Genomic DNA, 19547 nt, shown 5'->3' on the forward strand with positions numbered 1-19547 from the left:
GAGGATAGGACTGACTAATAATTTCCTCAGGATTGGGAAGCACTCATATGGAACCTAGAATTCAGAGACTCAGAGAGACTTTTGGGTGGGAAAGAGTTAACCCACCTGCAGGGGTAGCCTGAAAAGAAGCTGGAAGAAGTCAGAACTTGTCTATGAGGTGGAGCATGAGGCAGGTCACAGCTCTGACAAAGTGTGGACTGTTTTTGCAACTAAGACACTGTTTGCTAAGCTCCTGCAGCCATTGCTGCCCACTGAAGCAGACAGGAACCCTAAACCCAGTGTGGGATGGGTATACTGGGGTGAGCCATCGTATTGTTTTTTCATTATGCCAGAAATTGAACTGCTTACATTTACTTTTGCTAAAGAAAGTTGTTTGTTTGCCTGTTTTTGAAAACTAATAAAGACTGTTTTACAAGTGGTTGGCAAGTGATCCCAGGTTCACCACAGTACAAGTCTATGCTATGACTATGCTATGCAGCCACATGATAACCTGACTGATTTAGAGACATTGCTGTAAAGAGTCGATGTTTGTGCAGCTTTTATATTATTGTGAATCTTTCATGATTTGTACGGGTATACATTTTATTTGCCATCCTGACTTTGTTTTGCATCATTTCAACTAACTTTACACCTGTTTATTAAACTTCAAATTAAATTTACTCTCTATCTGATCATTTGGCTGATAACCTTTTCTGTTAGACTACTCTCCTAACAAAGTGATTTTAATAAAACAGTTTTACAGTAGCATCCTCCTCATTCTGCACTTTCTGCAGCACATCATACTTTGAGATACTGGCCTGAGACACTGAATGAGTTTGTACCACATTTTCTTCCAACAGAAATAAATAAAGATGCTGTAGCTAGCATGACTTGAAAGGAAATCACTTAGGAATTTTACCATCAGTAAGCTCTGAAAAGTATAACTCATGACATCTTGAACCTATAGTTGCTTACAGTCATATGAACACTAGAAAAGCTGCACATTTCCAATATCTGAACACATAATGATAGCAGTAAAGAAGGACCTTTGATTATTTCTGTTGACTACCCAATTTACCATTATCTGATGTAGCACCCTCTTAGGTAGGTGTTAGAGAGATAGCATCGTTTTGGATCTTTTCTGCTCACCAGAGAGATTGCCAGATAAATCTATATTGTTCTCTGCCTACCAGAGAGCAGGATCTGGCAGTGAGGTCTGCTCATGGTTCTCAGGTGCAGCTCAGTTTGTCTGAAGTGTTTCACACTTGTCCAATATGGAGGCATATTGGACAGTGGGAGGAAACCTGACTAATAACTGAACAGGCATTTAGTGCAGCCCTGGTGATTAGCAATAGAAAGTGCCTCGTTGCATGCTGGGATACTGTATAAATGCCAAGGGTACATGTGCTTGGGGTCTTTTGGCTAGAGAGCAGGGTCCCAGAGGGAGGGGGCAGCTGCCCCTCCTCTGTAGACATTGCCATGCAGGCCTCTGGTGGTCGACCTGAGGGCCTGAGAGTCAGAGAGGAGCTGAACCCAGAGGTCCTGCAGAGCTGACTGAAAGGGAGACACTGTAAAGGATCTGATTCTGCTTATAGTGAGTACAGATCTGTGTCATGGGGCCTGTCCTGAGAGGGCCATCCCTTTAGCTAGAAGTGTCAGTGGACGGGTGTCAGTAAAGGGGATGCTAGAGAGTGTCCTGAAGATAATGTAGTTACATCAAGTCTGCTGCTAGAGAGAACAAGAAGAATTAATTCCTCAATATAAGTGGCAGTATGGTTAAAGCAGTGTGTCTGCTTCCACAAATAACCTGGTGAGGCCAAGTGAGAGTTGTCCTTATCAACTGTAAATAGTTCCAGTTAGAGTATCCCACTATTCCCTTCTCCCATCCAAGCTCCACAATAAATAAACAACCACAACCTCTGGACTGTTTATTAACCTTCCTAGCGGTATTCCCGAGTGTGACTCGGGGTAAGATTTTAGTGCCAAAAGCGGTAACCCCGAGTCACACTTACTTTTTCTCCGGGATCCAGCGAAGACTGCGGGCGGTGTGCGGCGGCGGAGCTTCCTCCCGATTGTCTGCGAGCCCCGGCTTCCGTCTCCAGCGACGTGACGTTCGCCGGGGGGTTGAACCGGCGGCAAATTCAAATGTAAAATGCACCAAACACACTGATACCGTTCAAAATAAAATAAAATCACATTACATTGCCCCCCAGTGCCCTTTCCTGCAGTTTTACTGTACTTTTTATGTAAATATATGTATATATATATACATATATATATATATATATATACAGTATATATATATATATATATATATATACATATATATATATATACACGTAATTCTTGTGAATGAGCAGCCCAAACCAACTGTATACATTATATATATATATATATATATACGTATATATATATATATATATATATATATATATATATATATATATATATATATATATATATATATATATATATATATACGTGTATATATATATATATATATATATATATATATATATATATATATATATATATAATATATGTATACATAATATATGTATACATACATATATATATATATATATATATATATATATATATATATATAATAAATGTATACAGTTGGTTTGGACTGCTCATTCACAAGAATTACATGCAAAATAATGGTACCGCTTTCAGCACCTAAAATCCAAAAGAATCATACCGCCAGGGAGGTAAGTAATGAGCCATTGGGAGAAAGTATGGATGTGTGAACTGTCCCTAAGTGACTGTCTGCAGGTAATCAGAGGAGACTCAAGAAGTCACCACACAGCAAGCCCTACGGGGACAGTGCTATAATTGGGGGAGTCATCTGGGATTTCCACTGAGTTATAGCAGTGGTTGCTACCGGCAATGGCCAGATATTTGCCCCAGTAATGCTATGTCTTCTCAAGTAAAGTGCTAGAGTGTCAGTGGAGAAAAGATGTGCTGTATTGTAGGAGAAAGTAATGTCTGCTTTACAGTGAGCAGTGCAAGTGTGCTTTCAAGTTATGGTCAAGAAAGCAGTGATCCGGGACGTGGTGATCGACATGTCAGGGGTTGGGTCGGTACATGTGCTGTGGAAGAAAATGTCTGCCGTGCAGTCAGTAACAGCAGGACAATTTCTAACAGCAGTGAGGGAGTTCGGTTGGCTTGTGAACAAGAAAGTGCAACCAGAGCTCATGTCAAGACAGAAGAGGCAGATGTATGTGTATCTGTGGCAGGGGACACTATCTGCATTACAGTACCATTCGTGCAGGCTGAGCAGCATTATGGAAACAGCGAATGGGTTACTGCACCGCGTGGGAGAGCGCGCGCCAAAGAGATCTGCCTTGCAGGAGGAGCCACCGCCAGAGACTCATCTAGTCTGGGGCCGTGGGTGAAGTCACCGTCTGCAGGCCACCAATCCAAGTGGGGGAAGGGAGCTGGGACATCACTTCCTCCATCTGGTGTAGCTGAGGAGCAGATACGAGTGTGGAGGAGCAAGATGGCGGGTGTCGGAGCACAGTGGCTATCCCACATGTTGGCAGAGAGCCTGCAGAGCGGAATGAATCACAGAATTTGACCCTGTTGGACACAGGGGGCCTGAATGATAGCTGAGGGAAGTTTGGCCTTGTGCAGTGGAGGGGACACAGAACACCTTTTACTGGTATGTGGCAGATGCCTGAATGTGTCCGTGCAGCTGCGAGTGTGAGGTCAATATGGGCACTGTGGTGACATGTTCCTGAAATTGGAACAGATTAATTGCCAGCCCAGAAGATTGTATGTGAACTGGGAAGTAGGAACCACCTATGAACTGCTGACACCTATAGTGGCCATTCCTTTTGGGAGAGAATGGGGAGTGCCTAGAGTACCGCTGGGGCTGGGACCAGTGGTGCAAACCTGCAGAACCATTTGCTAAACCAGGGAGACCGACATCTCAGAGGTGCGATGCACACAAGTTGTAAGAGCCGTGCAGCAGTCACAGCGTGCATTGGTGCCAGTTACAGCAACCAGCAGTCCAGCGCTTAAAGAGGCAGAAGGCGTCAATGGGCCCAGAATTTGATGTCCTTCAGTTCATCCTGTGAGAGGGAGGCAGGGGCCATTGATGTGGGGTCACCCAGTTTCAAGTATCATTATGGGTCCCTGGAAGAGGGAATTGATGACTAGGGATCAGAAGTGGAGGCTGAGTGCGACTGGGGAACTGAAGTCCTTAAAGTTTCAGTTCACTCAGTAAAGAGACAGAGGCAGCGGTTGTTCGAAAGAAGTGTGCAAGGAACCTGGGGTTCTGTGAGGCCTTTGCCACTAGGGTCCCCAATCTATCCCCACCTCACACTTATGCCCAACTCGGGCACAGAACAACGCCTACTTCAAACTGATTGAGAAAGTGGAGACCCCTTACACCCCACCTGAGAGTGGAGACAGGCAAAAACTTCCCAGGTTCTCAAATTTTCAATGCCTTGTCCAAAGATAGGTGGCCATGGAGTACAGCTACGATTATCCATATGCCCCCTGGGAGATAATGGAAGAAATCAAGATTAAGAGGGGGGCTTGGTGCAAAGAGGCTGTTTGAGACTTCCTATATGTCCCCAAACCGCATTGAAACCGATCCAGGCCTCAGTTGTGGGACACCTTCCTGTCTATCAAGGCAAACTGGAATCTGGGGCAGTCCATATACATTGATCGAGTGAAGGTCAACCGCCCAGATGGAAAAGGCCAAGCCTGAGCCATTAGTATCCTGAGTCCTGAAGGCAAGATTGTCCACATACCTCATCATGATCACTACTACTGAGGTGGGCCGAGTTCTTGATTCAGAAAATCTGAACTACCAAGGGGCTAGTGAGCCTGTATAATTCTGTTGTTGCTGTTGAAAACGTTTTGAATTACAAAGGGACTAGCATGCCTGAATAGTTCCTTTGTTACGATGTTGCTGTTAGGGCTGGGAGCCCTTTTTCTAAATCCCCTTTCCCTTCTATCCTTGCAAAAGAAGATGGGGATCAGGGAAACTGCTATATTTTCTTCACCTGGGCGAAAGAACTTCTGCCACAGAGGACTTCTCCTGTTAAAGCCAGAGGTTTGCTAAGAGAAGTACTGGGAAATGACACTTTGCGAAGATACTTTATTTAAATGACACTTTGCAAAGATTCCTTTGGGCCAGTGGGCCAGAGTAATGTTGGAAAAAATTTGTGCGAGTTGCTACCTTGTGAGAGAAGGGTATTGGCTCATTGTCTCTTCAGAGAGAGGGATGACAGAGTGAAGGATCCCTTAAGGAGTTCTTACAAACACTCACAAGTACGCAAGCTTTGCTCAGGCTCCAGCAATAAATGCTTGCCACCAGGGGAAAATGTTTTGCCTCTGTGTTACAGAGAGGAGGACACTGTGAATACCAGTCAGGTGGACTCCGCGCTTCTTCATCCTAACTTGACGGTCTGACTAGGATAGGGAAGAGTCAGTGCCCTGGTGATTGAGAGGAACTGTGTCTATTGCCCATCTTATGGTTCCCAAATAGAATACGTACAGAAATGTCTATTTAGTTAGATTGGCAGGTTGTTCTGTTTGTCTATTTCAGGAACACAACAGGAAGAGTCAAGCATGCCCTTAGGGGGCCGGATGCATCAGAAGTCTCTACAGGAATGTTAGTGCTAGAGATTTTGCAGGTGAGAAGATCGCCTCTGTGGAGAGGGCAGTCTCACTGTGAGTATATAGGATGTAGAGTTACTACATGCTTACCCTTTTCCTTTACAGGCTTGTAAAGGAATCTCCATGCCTTTGAAAGGTTACCCATTGTCTATTTCATGTATATATGTACAAATGTTATTTGTACCATAGTTAGTCAGGGTGTTTAACCTTTTCCTGTCAGATAGATTTTTGTTTTGCGGGGGTCGAATTAATATAATGCACTTGGTGAAACTATATGAAAATTTGTACATTTGTACAGCAGATGTCTATATTTTTTTTACGCAATTTATTGTATCTACTGGTCACAAAAGAGTTTTATAGTTAACCTTGTCACTTCTGGTCTGTGATTCTATAGCCAGTTTTAGCTTAGGACTCAATGACCAGCATAGGCTAGAACCAGGTTAGGATTCCACTGGCCACTTCAGGTAGTTAGAGGTATGGTTGCATGTCAAATTATAAACTACTATGGAGAAACTTAAGTGCAGAGTAGGCTAACTATGAGTTCCAGTTCCACACTATGTGGAACTGTGAAAAGCTGCATTCCTGGCTGCTTGGACAATGACTGGAGAGTCTCCCCATCACCACAGATCTTGTTTTCAGGTCTCTAACACCAAGACATATGCTGCATCACGATCACCCTCAAGGGCCACTGCAACTGAACTTTGCTGCAACATTCATCTGCAGGTATCTCCATTAATAACTATATATACTGTACCCCAGTATAGATGCACCAGGACCCTTGTTGGGAACTTTGCTGATAATTCCTATTTGTACATTGAATGTATGCACTTTTAATAATCTTTTCTTATATAAAGCTTGTATTATAACCATGCTGGTGTACATCTATATACTTATGGATAATGGTATACTGTATGCTGGTTTCAGTAGTTCCTCTGCTCACAATTACTTTGATTAGATTACTGATTAACTTTTGTTGAATCTCGTTGAATCTCGATGAATCTCGTGTGCTCAGAGGCCTTGTCCTGGGTGGAGGCAACTTAATTATCAATCACTCTCTTCTAGTTAACAAAGATATTGATTCTCTTATTTACCTACAGGCACAATATTTTTTTTAATTATTTAAAAGAAGCATTATAATAAATATTTTTATACGTTTATTTAGTGTTAACATGTTACAAAGCACTGGGCACACTAATATACTCCATTCCACAGAGGGAACTCTAAAATTCAAGTGATAAAGGTCATTTGGGCAGACCACAATTAATGTCTTGCTATTTCTTTTTTTTTTTATTTAAGGGTGGTAACTAGTTCTTATATGGTGTCTCAATGGACACCTGTATGCTATCTCTTTTCAGTTTTAAATGAAAATTGCACGGTGTATGTGGTTCAAACACTCAAAATGTACTATATTATGTGTGAATGATCCAATTATTTACTACAAAAGAAATTATTTTTGATACGTATGGATTTTTCATAAACATTTCTGAAATATATATTTTACTGGAGAAAGAAAAGGAAAACATATGATCCAGAAACCTATAATGCATTTTACCAATTCATTGTATTATATCATTGTATTGTATCTGGAAAACTGACAGTAAGTACCTAAATAAGTAAGACAGAGGAATATTTTTAAATGTGTGGCTGGCTATATCTATCCATCTATTTATATATATATATATATATATATATTTTTTTTTTTTTTTTATGGTACATACATAATGCTTGTATAAACCAAACAAAAGATTTGGATGTCCCCTCCTTTCCTGTGAATATTCTGTCCCACAAATGTTATACAAAATATCCAATACCTCTTCCTACTTATGCTAATTTCATTTCTGAATGAGTTAGAACTATATTCAGATTCAGTTTCTAAAAATATGATGGTATATTATATATAGCATTCCCACATTACAACATTCTACTAAATAGATTTTATCTCTGCATGGTTGCTATTTTTTCCTCACACCGTGTTCAATTAGATTTCTTTTTCTTCCCAAATAACCTTCCCCTTTGCACATGTGTTACCTTCAAGTACAGTTTAATTTTTTTTTTTCTAATAGAATATTAGAAGAGAGTTAAGGAAAGAAGGAAATCTGAAGGTCAGTGGAAGTGTCCCTTCGAGTGTTCTATGCAGCTTATCTTCTCTCCCATTCCTATTTTGTCTTGTGGGGAGAGAATGGCCAATCGTGAAGAATAGACGCTTCCCAATAGCCCAGTGCCATCCCTCATTAAACTTCTTTTATACTCGTCTTTTAAAGAAGCTGTCAAGTTCTATTCTGCGTCTGACAGAAAAGGCCAAATCTCCAGTACAGGAACCAAGGCGCACACACGCACATGCACAGAAAGAAACTTTTTGTGTGAATGTTGTACCTAGTCGGCATAGACGAATTTTCAGAATCATGTAATTTACTCTGGAGGCATTTACTGTACATAGCCAATAGTGATGGTAATTTCTTTCATTGTTGAAGTGAAAAGATAACCATCAGTCAGTTGTCAATTGGTCAATTGCAGAAGTGATGAAAAGAGACTGGAAGGAACAATCATGTCTGTGGCTATCTGGACTAGTTGGTGTTTTTAGGAAAACGCGGGCTCTGGATTCTTGAGAGACTGTATGCTAAAAGACAATTAATGTAAAAACTAATTAGGTGATTTGCTCAAAATAAACAATTTAGTTGTTTGTGTTATATTAATTTTTACTGACATATTTCAATTAAGTTGTTTTTTTTTTAGCTGTATTTTATGGTGATTTATCTAGCTGCATCCCAGAATTTGTCTTCTCATTAAAAAATATGTTACATAAATCCTTAGTCTTTTTTAATTCATTTGAATTCCAACATCATCTAAACATATTAAATATTTTCAGCAGTATTATTGTAGTGATACAATAATTGTTTTATTATTTTTTTTTTAACATTTTGTGGTGGTTGTTTTCTCAGAGATTTTTTTTTTTATTGTTTCTTAAATGACGTATGCTTATTTGGCATTCTTAACTGTGTAAAGAAAGACTTTGCCATTGGTCATATTACCTGTGATGATATCATTATAATGATTGCTCTATTATTATTCATACTTCTAGATAGTGCAGCTTAGGGCTAATAAAAAGTGTTACATTACCCCACTCCTCCAGAGCTATTGTACTCTCTACAATTTCCCTTAACAGTTTTAATTAATCCCTTGTTCTTTTTTAAGTGTTGTGATGTTATTGATTTTAGGTTTCTGCTCTTTTGGCTGTGGTAGGTAATAAAAAGGATTACAGGCCTCCAGAAGGACGAGATATCATCAGCCTGTAATCCAGCCCGCGGTTTCCTAGATACCGTATTGTCTATTCTGTTCCGCTATGTGAAAAATGTTGAATATCAACAATGGGTTTCAGTGCTGTATTGTTGAGTTTTGTATGAACTAATCTTCCTTCACTAAAAAAAAAAAAAAAAAAAAAAATACAGCTTTGGACAAAGTCTATAGCCAGTGCATTTGTAACTCCCTATGCACAAGGTCTGGCTGTGCAGGCAGAAGACATTTTGCTCATTTGCTCTCCACTTTCCTGTAGTTATCCTTTCAGGTGTCAATTGTGATTTTTTTCTCCAACCTGTTTGGGCACCGTTTCTGTGAAAGTCCCTGGACTTAGCAGCTGTAGTAGGCCTTGCAGAAAGAGTGCTGTCCAATGACTGAAAGGTAAGCCTTTGCTGATCTCCTCCGGTGAGTCACTAGTTAACAGTAGGGGATTGTTGAGGTAACTCTTTGATTTTTATCCCGAGGCCAATGCAGCTTTTTCATAGTATAAATGTCTAGTCACTATTCCATACCTAATTAGACTTAATCTATTTAGAATCCATAAAAAAACAAAGTCACCTTTGCATTTATTTCTGAAATGCACTACTTTTGCTGCAATCATCCATTTATGAATAATATTAATTGCAATACATGGAGCAATAGCTAGCTGCTGTTTCAATGATTTGCTAGCTAGGCTGATTACACAATAATAAATCATTTCAGCAAAGGAGAGACTGCAAATATGACTTAATGAAATTAAAAAAAATCTTTGTAAGGTAATATCATTATAAGGCAATATGTTTACATAGTAATGCAAGAGACAGTCTTACGTTGTATGAACTGAAAGGTATTTATTTTTTTTTTCAGTCTGTTCAAATTTGTAGTTAACTAGTTAGTGGCCATGTAAAGGTTAATGTTTCAAACTAATTTTTAATTCTATAAACATGTATGCATACACTGATAAAGCAGTGCATGGGTTTTGTACAGGTATCAAGTTAGCATTTTGTTTTGTATAACATCTCATCATTGAAATTTTAGAGATCAGGTGCTGCTGGAGGTGAGTTACCTTTGCACACTTGAAGAGGCAAACTTCCAGAAATGATTGCTTCCAGTATAATTGCTCTGTAATGGAGGCGCACAATTGAATTAGTGCCCTGCTGTAGAATCGCTATTCTTACCCAGGCACTTTAATCTCACTTTTAAAATCCATGAATTGGAAGACAGTGCAGATAAGAGTTGCTTAAGTCTGCATTTAGTGCCAGGCAATGATGGCCCCCCTATGAAACCACTTCAGATCCTGTGCTTGCCGTAGTGAACCTGAAATTTTCCCCTTCCTTGCACATTATTGTCAGTCAATTATGAAGTGGAACTGAACCAGAAAATCTGGTACAGTCTGGTAATTAGTACAAAGAGTTTCCAGTCTAGTGTAAAGGCAGAGATGCAAGAGCCCCAGCAGCTACAGATACAGTTTTGATCAGCCTGGACACTACTTCTCATTCTGCTTGATTACCTCTTAAGATACTTGCTCCATCCCTACAGGTCTGCTTTAGATTTACCACCACTTACGGGCCTAGTTTTGCTATTCTCTTTCGTTTCCTAAAGATGCATTCTCTATTTACAATCTGCCATTTTAGCTCATCACACAGACACAATGTGACTTGAACAACAAAGAGACAATTTATCAACACATCTTGAATTCAAACTTAAGCAGGTCTATTATTAGAGAGAATGAGATCAGAATGAAATATATGTTTATTTCATGCTTTGTTTAGTTTATGAAGCCGCATCTTCGATGTAAATGCATTTTACCCAATGTTTGGGAAGTATGCAACAACTACTATGTAATTGCAAATATTAGAAAACCATCACCTGGGTTTGACTAAACAAGTTTTGTTTGCTTGTGTATAAGGCAAGTAATATTTTTTAGTGGCTGTGTATGAATGCTTTAGACCGTATGGTCTTGCTTTTAGTCCTCAATAATGCTTGTTTATGTATTCTAATTTTATACATTTCTTTCCACATACATTTTACATTGATTTACAGGAAGGTAAGAGTTGCCATTGTGCTTTATTTTCAATATGCTTAACATTCCTAGGTTGCTAGGAAATGGCTACTGAATGCCATGGTGGTGGTAACTAATAGGTGTAAAAGGAATACATCTCTGTTGCACTTATCACAAAGGCTAAAATTCATGTTTCTAAAAAACCACTGTGGATCACTTGCTTACACGCTGTGCCTTAAATAGCTCAGCAACTTGATGCTGTTAATAAACGAACTAATGTTCAGCAGTATTTTTAACAGCTTGTTTTACCATTTTTTACATACCATATTTTAGTACTATTTTTATTTTTATTTTTTATCTATTACAGGTACTTATATAGCACTGTCAATTTATGCAGCACTTTCAATAGATATTGTACATTCACATAAGTCCCTGCCCTCAAGGAGCTTACAATCTAAGGTTCCCTTATTACTAAACATGTTAGGTCTGTGCATGTTCTATATAACAAAAATATAAGTACTAACAATAAAATATCCATAGCGATTTCATTCTAGTACTGAAAGACTGAAACCTACTAAAGTTGTTTGCCAGTTTAATAAAGTCAGGATGCAGTCATGCTCTGTAGTGGGTTACAAGCTTAACAGTGTTTGCTAGATCAACAGCAAAGCAAGGAATGTAGAAGCATTGAAAGTTTACCACACTTGTTTCTAAGTAAACATTTACTAGGACAACATCAGGACCATTAGACATTGTTTTAAAAATGTTCTGCATTTCTCATCCTTCCTGGACAGCCAAAGAATTTTTTCCATAGAAACAAAATAAACTCACAGGCCTTTGAAGTACTGGAACTACAATATTAGCAAGTGTTGGTTCCTTGGTCTAACTCTTGTTTAATTTGTGGTTCTTACTTCATAAGCCCCCCCCCCCCCCCCCCCACATATCTAAATTATAGGTGGTTTAATGCTAGTCTTGGTTTATTTAAAAAATGAAGTAACCTAAGCACTTTTACATTTACAGATTTGGAAGAGCACCAGTGGCTGTTATACTACACTATGGCAACTGAACACACAGACCACTATGGCAAAGCTTAAGTAAATTATCTCTAACATTGCAAAAATTGGAGATAGGGTTTTTATTCTTGATATCATATTGTTATGATTAGAACAAGTGAGTCTATTAAATACAATATGGATAGGCTTCTAGCATCCTTCCTTGATGATGATTAACAGTAACACAAAGCCCATTTTCATCTGCTTGTCAAAACACAGGTTACTGTGCACTTAAAGCCAGAGCTCTAAGAGAGGTCACATAGTGTCATGTGTCAGGCCAATGAGAGTATATATGATGTCAGTGTGTCATAGTAAATGTCCTATGGGTGGATTGGCTGTAATATTCTCATTTTTGCCTTTACTTGTGTAGTTAATGTAAAAAAAAAAAAAAATAATAATTAATAAACATATTGATGTAGACTGTTTTTCTGATATAAAGACTGTTCTTTAGATTGAGAGCAGGAATATTAGGAAAAGGAAATTTAGGCATACTAATCTTATGCTGCCCATAAAAATACATCTAGTTTTTGCTCTGTCGCCAACTGGTAATAAACTTTATTAAACAGATATTTTAAAATAAATTCTTCAAAATCTCTTAACCTAATCACAACAATTAAAAAAATCTCAGACATAAAATAATATTTTTGTTGTCTGGTTCATTGGTTAATATACCTCAGCAAAGTAGGGATTAAATGCTGCTTTTATTAGCCCAGATAAGGCTGTATGGGTTTTTTTTTTTTTTTTGCAAAGTGTAGAATTTAATTAGCTATATAAATGCCAGAATGACAAATAAGGTGCCATTGTCTTGATATCTCCTCAGGAATTGGTCTTTTAAAGTAAATTTGCTGTATTAATCACCTAAAAATATTTTTGATCGCTGAATTAATAGCTTGCAGGCTGCTCCAGGTACTCATTGGCATAGGTGATTGCCTCTTAATTACTGTATGGACGCTTTCTATTCACTTTTATTAATTCATGTTTTCTGGCAAAATCCCAAAAGGCAGCCTTCCCCTATATCTCCTAATTACTTCTGTAATTGAATTTGCCCACTTTTTCAAGTCTATTTTTCTAACTTGACTGTATGTATTCATTCTTTATTGTATCTGTCTTGTGTCGGTTTTCAGCAAGCAAAATGTACATTGATTCTTCCTCCGTTTCTCATTAATTTTCAAGAGCTTTGCTACATGACTGTTTTTCTCGGCCCGTCAGCCCTATTGCTTGGGCCAAAGAAGATGCTTATTATTTAAGGTTAGGTAAAAGAGAATGAAGTTAATTAATTCATTAGCAACTCAGAGCCAATTATTACAGGCTTCGTTTACTTATGCACTTGTTAACAAGACACAAATGGGAAGAGGCCAATGACAAATGGACATCCTTTAAAAGGTGACCAAACTAAGTACAGACACAGGACCTGCAAATTAATCTTGTGTTTATCCAGAATGGCCGTTTTTTTTTTTTTTCTAAGTTTTAGTTTCTGTATAGAACATAATCCTAGCTCACCATGGGATCAGTAATTAATTTTGGCTCAGGATCATTAGTAAACTACTGTGTGAATGTCTGCTTAATCTTTAAACTGAAAACACTACCCATTTCTTTCACGTACTGTATATGTAATATATATAATTTTTAATGTTTTTACTTTGGAGGAAAGCCAGTATTACTAAATTCTAATTATTTATTTCACAAGCGTAGATACTGTATTTTGTACATTTAATAAAACCACCAAGTTTTGTGAATGAAAGTAATAATTAAAAATGAAAAAATATAAAAAAGTGTAGTCAGGTGGAGTAATTAAAAAAAAAAAAAAGAAAGAAATAAAAAAAAATATGACAGGTTATGTCTTAGCATACATCAATAATGCAAAAAATATGTTTTATCCAGTAAATGTTAATTCTTATGAAGTTTATAGTAACATAACATTTACACACAGTGTTCCAGGGGAAAGTTGACTACTATTTTTCATTGTGCATATTACTTTGATAACCATTCTTTTTGTGAAACTCTGTTATATTATATTAGATTTGCATAAAAAAAATGTTTTTCATATGCCGTCTTTGACATAAAAGTTCGCAGGTAAAAATAAAATGATTGGTTTCAAATATCAAATCTCATAAAATAATAAGCACTTTATATCGGGGTGAGTCGGAGCTTGCTTATATGTAGCTTAACATGTGATCTGTGCAGATGCAGAGATTCTTGAAGTTCAGTACAGTTACCAACTACAAACATGTTTATGAATAAACTAAATCAAAAGATGTATAAGGTTATGATTATTTCATGTCTATGGGCCAGCCTTGGTGTCTGGTGAAAAATGCATATATGCTTATGGACAACCATAAGAATATTGAAGAATATATGAGGCCAGGGTGCCATCTTGGTTCTTCAGGGGTACTAGGAGATCATGGTTGCCAGTACACAATACCTGTGATCTTCTGTCATTAGACAGTGGATCACAGGTGCTCACACACAATACCGGTAATATTAGATGGCCTATTACTGGAAAATGGCACAGAGCCAATCAGAGTGGCTCTGTGCCTTGTGGTCTCTGTTGTGGCTAATCACAGCAATCACAAATGTAGACATACCTTGTGTTTACATTTGAGAGCCCTCCCCTTCCTTCTCTGCCAGCGCTTCCTGCTGAACCTCTTCCTTTCTCCTCTGCCAGAGCTTCCTGCCAATAATTTCACTTTCACTGATCACCAATGAAAGGAAGTCACAATGAGCAGAAAGAAGGGGCACACTGACCACCACTGAGCATCAAGCGGGTACAAAGGGGGCACAGTTACTATCAATGTGTGGGGGCACAGATACTGACTTCCAATGTAAAAGACACAGCACTGACCACTGACAAAAGTGGCATAGACATTGAGCACCAATGTAAGGAAGGAAGGAAGGAAGGCACAGACACCGACTACCAAAAGAGGAGATATAACTCTGAATATTGATGTAAGAGGCACAATACTGACCACCAATGTAAAGGGCACTACACTGACTACCAATTTAAGGAGAACACAGACACTGGCCAAGCAGGTGAGAAGTATTGAAATATGTGCCGCTCCTTTTCACATGCCAACATTTGTACACATCATCTCAAGCTCACGTTAGCCATTGATGGTAAGTAACTTTGACATTTGACTGGGCTGTGTTGAGAATTTGAATACTTTTAAAGGGTGCAGTGACTGGGAAAAAAGTTTAGAGACACTGGAATAGATCATCCAGGCTGCATTTGTCTGACCAACTACCCTTTCTGTGGGATACGATTTGCAACAGTGCTATTTGCTTTGTGCAAAAGCATGTGGTTTTGTTTATATTAGAGTGCATTTTTATGCCAAGGTCATTCTAAAGAGAAACTGTATGATCATATCTTCCAGCTATTATCTACTATCTAGGGAGAGCTTAAGACTTCATAACCTGTGCTGTGTGATCAGTGTACAATCTGGGGTGCTTTTTACTGTAAGTGTAAGGAATGCAAAATGGGTGAACCCTTTAAATATTTAAGTGTATAGGACCTGAAGTTGGGCTATATATTTTAAAATGTAAGATGCGTGAAATTAACTACTAATAATTATTGCAAGCGCATGCATGCTCTGGTCATGCAACAAAGGGAATTGGCAAGGGATATGCAGAAGCTCCCATCACAAGTCTTTTTATGGGGCAAACATAATAATGTGATGAAATCCGTAACTATTCTGAGAAAAATCAGGCTGTTGTAAGTACTGGTACCCATTTGCATTAATAATGTGCACCGTCTTGCCAAAGTCTGGGCAATGACCATCATACTTTTATCGTTTGCATAATCTTTTCAACTCTTGGGCCCCAAGGATGATACTTAACAATTAATAATAGTTCTTCAAACCAACAGACATCAGACCTAACCATTTTTCTATTTTCTATTTCTGTTTTAATTCAAAATGTATATGGTTTGGTTATGTGAAGTAAATCATGTTATGCACTGTCCAAGAGAGGAAGGCACCTTCCATCCTCTGTCCTTTAGCACAGTGCCAATTAATGGACTGGGTGTTTGGTTAAAGCCAATGTTCCCCACCAACAGTTCATGTTTTACAAGAACCCTGACAGATACTAAGGTGACCTAATTAGTGTAGTTTAGATACCTGTATGGATATCCACAAGCTGTTGGTGGGATTAGAAGACACGTATACCGGGGTAACATGATGAGGTTAATTTATTAGGGGGGTATAAGCTGTTCACTGAGCAAAAGGAATTAAAACTTCACTTAGTGAATGAGGGGAATTTGTGCTGACTCATCCAATCACATGTGAGTAAAAATCCAGTTTTTTTTTTTTTTTTTTAATTTCCTTGCACATGACTGGTTATTTAAAGTAAACACCCCATTCACTAAACTTAATATACACATTACAAAATGAACATACTCTACTTCTTTATAAAATCAACCGCCAATAAGTCAAAGTGTGAAGCATAGTATTGGTAGGACTGCTATGAGGACCTTAATTCATCATCTTCCCCTATTATTTCATAGGTACAGTTAGATGGTGCTATCTGTGCAGAGTATACCTTTTTGTTGCTGAAGGTGGCTAAATATCACATAGATGAAATATGTAGAGAGTTGTATTTAGGATAGGTGTACAGCCTCCCCTAGATACTCACTATAGACACATTTGTTTTCTATAGGACCTACAAATCCATAAATCTGCACCCATATGATAGTTGCCAGCGTGTATGTTCTTTTTATGCCACCATGCTAATGATTTATGTACTGGACACACAGTTTGGTAAGATATTTTTACAACAGTATGGAAGTAATCTCATTCTCTTTAAAGGAGACTTAGGTGAAAGTTGAAGAGCGGGAAAAACCATGCCATGTCTTGTCTTTACCACACATGTTCTGCATAGTCACTGCACAATAGACACTATCAATCTTCTACTACTGTTGTATTCACCCAGAGTAAAAGCATTCATTTAGCAACCACACATTTGGTACATTTAAATGGAAAATGAAGGATTAAATGGTAGTACTTAGTTTCATGTTACATTAAATACTAAGGATCCATTTATATTTTAAGCATGAGCTGCCATGGAAATCATTTTAGGATGAGTGAATTTAATGTAGGATTATCAGCTGAAATATAGATGTCACATACCATTTATTAATGTAAACTGTCTATAATATTACAAATTAATAACCCTTGAAGTATTCCATCAGACATGTAGCAGTAAGTAGAGAAAATTCTTACTGTGTTGAACATTGAGATAAATGACTTGGATTCAACTCACTGCTCATGTCGACAAGAATGTCATCTACTCCAAAGCACAGTTGGCTTGCTACAATGTGCCAAAAATGCCAACTATTAATCTATCTCTTTGCTATTATATTAAAATAGAACACTAAGCCCATCTATAATGCTTGGTTCATGTCTGTGTTCTTCATAGAAATGAACCATTTTATCCCTTTTATTTTTCTAGGTCATTTTAAAAAAATTGATTAATTAGTTGCTCTAGACCCTAAAGGCGTTTTGAAATTATTGTTGTTCTCAATTTTGTGTATACAATCCTACTTGTTAATGCAATTCTGCATTATAAACAAACAATAAGTAATTTTATGAAATATGGCTGAGCATTAAATTGGTGTTAACAATGCCCAGACACTTTGGGGTTGATTTACTAAAACTGGGGAGTGTAAAATCTGGTGCAGCTCTGCATAGAAACCAATCAGCTTCCAAGTTTTTCTGTCAAACCTTAATTAAACAAGCTGAACTTAAAGAGGAAGTAAACCCTCCTCTGACACTTTTACCTATAGGTAAGCCTATGATAAGGCTTACCTATAGGTACTGTAAATATCTCCTAAACATTTTACATTTTACAGTTTAGGAGATATTTACCTTACATGCAGCCAGTGACATCACTGGCGCATGCGCTCTGAAGGAACGGCCACTGGTGGCGTTTCTTCAGAGCCCCGTGCCGTGACTGTCGGCTCCCGCGCTCCTGCGCGGAAGTGACGTCACCGCGGCTCCGGCCAATCAGACGGCCGGATGCCGCGATCCCGGAAGACGGGCAACTGGACATGTCGCCTGTCATACAGGTGAGCGGGCGGCACGGCGGGGGCTCGTTCTAAGGTAAGTATTTCATAATGAGCTAGTATGCAATGCATACTAGCTCATTATGTGTTTCTCTTACAGGTTGCAAAAAAAAAAAAGTAATATGGGTTTACAACCTCTTTAAAAGCTGATTGGCTACCATGCACAGCTGCATCAGATTCCGCAATCTCCACAATCTCCAGTTTTAGTAAATCAACCCCTTTGTACATAGCTGGCATCCTAGAGCAAGGTGCTTCCCAATGTTAAGCTTAGTATATTTTACTTGCCGATAACAATGTGTTCTAACTTAAGCTGTCACACCAACAACTAATTAATCTCTTGGTTAGGATTTTTTAAGCATGCAAACCCATACTTTGCATAAATGAAGAGCAGCTTTGATATTCCATTATGACTTAATGATTTATTAAAGGGAATACGTAGTCCTTTCAATTATTTTTAGATTTACATATGAAGAGATTGCCTTGATGTAAATGATGTTATAAAAGTGTGATAATGTTTCTTTCTATGTGTACTTTTTAAATTCTATAGGTGGATGTGGGCTGCCATATTTGTTTAATACATATGATCTACTTCCTGCTTTGTAGTGCTAGTGGTTGTGCATTTCTATTCTTGCTCATAATGTAAAGCGAAATTTCACCCAAAAGGGCAATTTCTGCTTGTTTGCATCCTCCCCCCTACAATGTCACATTTGTAACTTTTTGGGGGGGGAGGGGGAAACGATTACCTGGTTTTGACAGGTACCCGCTCCCACTTCGGGTAAGATGTGATGCTACGATCTGAGTTGAATGTTAAGGCCCCCTGCTCCCCCCGCAGCCATCTGGGACACATCACAGGTCCAAGCAACAGGGCCATTCACAAAGCACAGGGCAGCTCGCGTATGCAAAGTAGGAAACCAGCTGTGAAACTGCAAGGCTTCACTGCCATTTTCCCTTCATTACGATGCTGGAGCCTGCACCAGAAGCTGATTGAAGAATCGGCTCGGGTGAGGACATTGCTAGATCCCTGGACAGGTAAGTGTCCTTATATTAAAAGTCAGCAGCTACAGTATTTGTAGCTGCTGACTTTTCATTTTTTTGAAGGGAGCCTGGAATTTTCCCCTAGCTTAGTGAATGTGGGGAAAATTCACGCTGCAAAGAATACCCAAACAAGAAATGCAAGGAATTTTTGCTTGTGCATGGCTGGATTATGAAAATCAGTAGAGTTTCACCCAATTCATTAAGCTAAGGTAAATTTCCCATGCAAAGTGAACATCCTATTTGGAATTAGTAAATAAACCCATGTGAGTCAGGAGACTCTTGTACAGTAGATATCTTTTTTTCAACAGTTGTTAAAAGGTAACCGGTAATATGAAAGTATGGAGGCTGTCATTGCATTGCACTGGTTCTCATGCTGAAGGTTCAAAGTTACTGACTCGAGACAAGTATGCAGATTGGTTGCTCTGATATTTCTGATCAGTTTGACATTCCTGCATGTTTCAGTTTAGAGTATGGAAGCGCTCAAGCCAGAGATAGCCATACTATCTTTGCAAAACAA

At 38.5% G+C, this 19547-nt stretch overlaps 1 protein-coding gene across 5 annotated transcripts in view; it reads left to right on the plus strand.

The window, feature by feature from the left end:
- LOC309551399 (uncharacterized protein) overlaps window positions 1-19547 on the plus strand; it is a 1058733-nt gene that overhangs the window by 875284 nt on the left and 163902 nt on the right. Inside the window, exon 1 of one of the 5 annotated variants that reach the window (XR_014225079.1) lies at window positions 9073-9291. The exons of the other annotated variants lie outside the window; for them this stretch is intronic. The gene's annotated coding sequence lies outside the window, so the exon portion shown is untranslated. Of the gene's footprint in view, window positions 1-9072; window positions 9292-19547 lie in introns of those variants that run through there. 5 annotated transcript variants of the gene reach the window in all.

This window comes from Pelophylax lessonae (genome assembly GCF_965119305.1).
Source record: "Pelophylax lessonae genome assembly, chromosome: 3".
Taxonomy (NCBI): domain Eukaryota; kingdom Metazoa; phylum Chordata; class Amphibia; order Anura; family Ranidae; genus Pelophylax; species Pelophylax lessonae.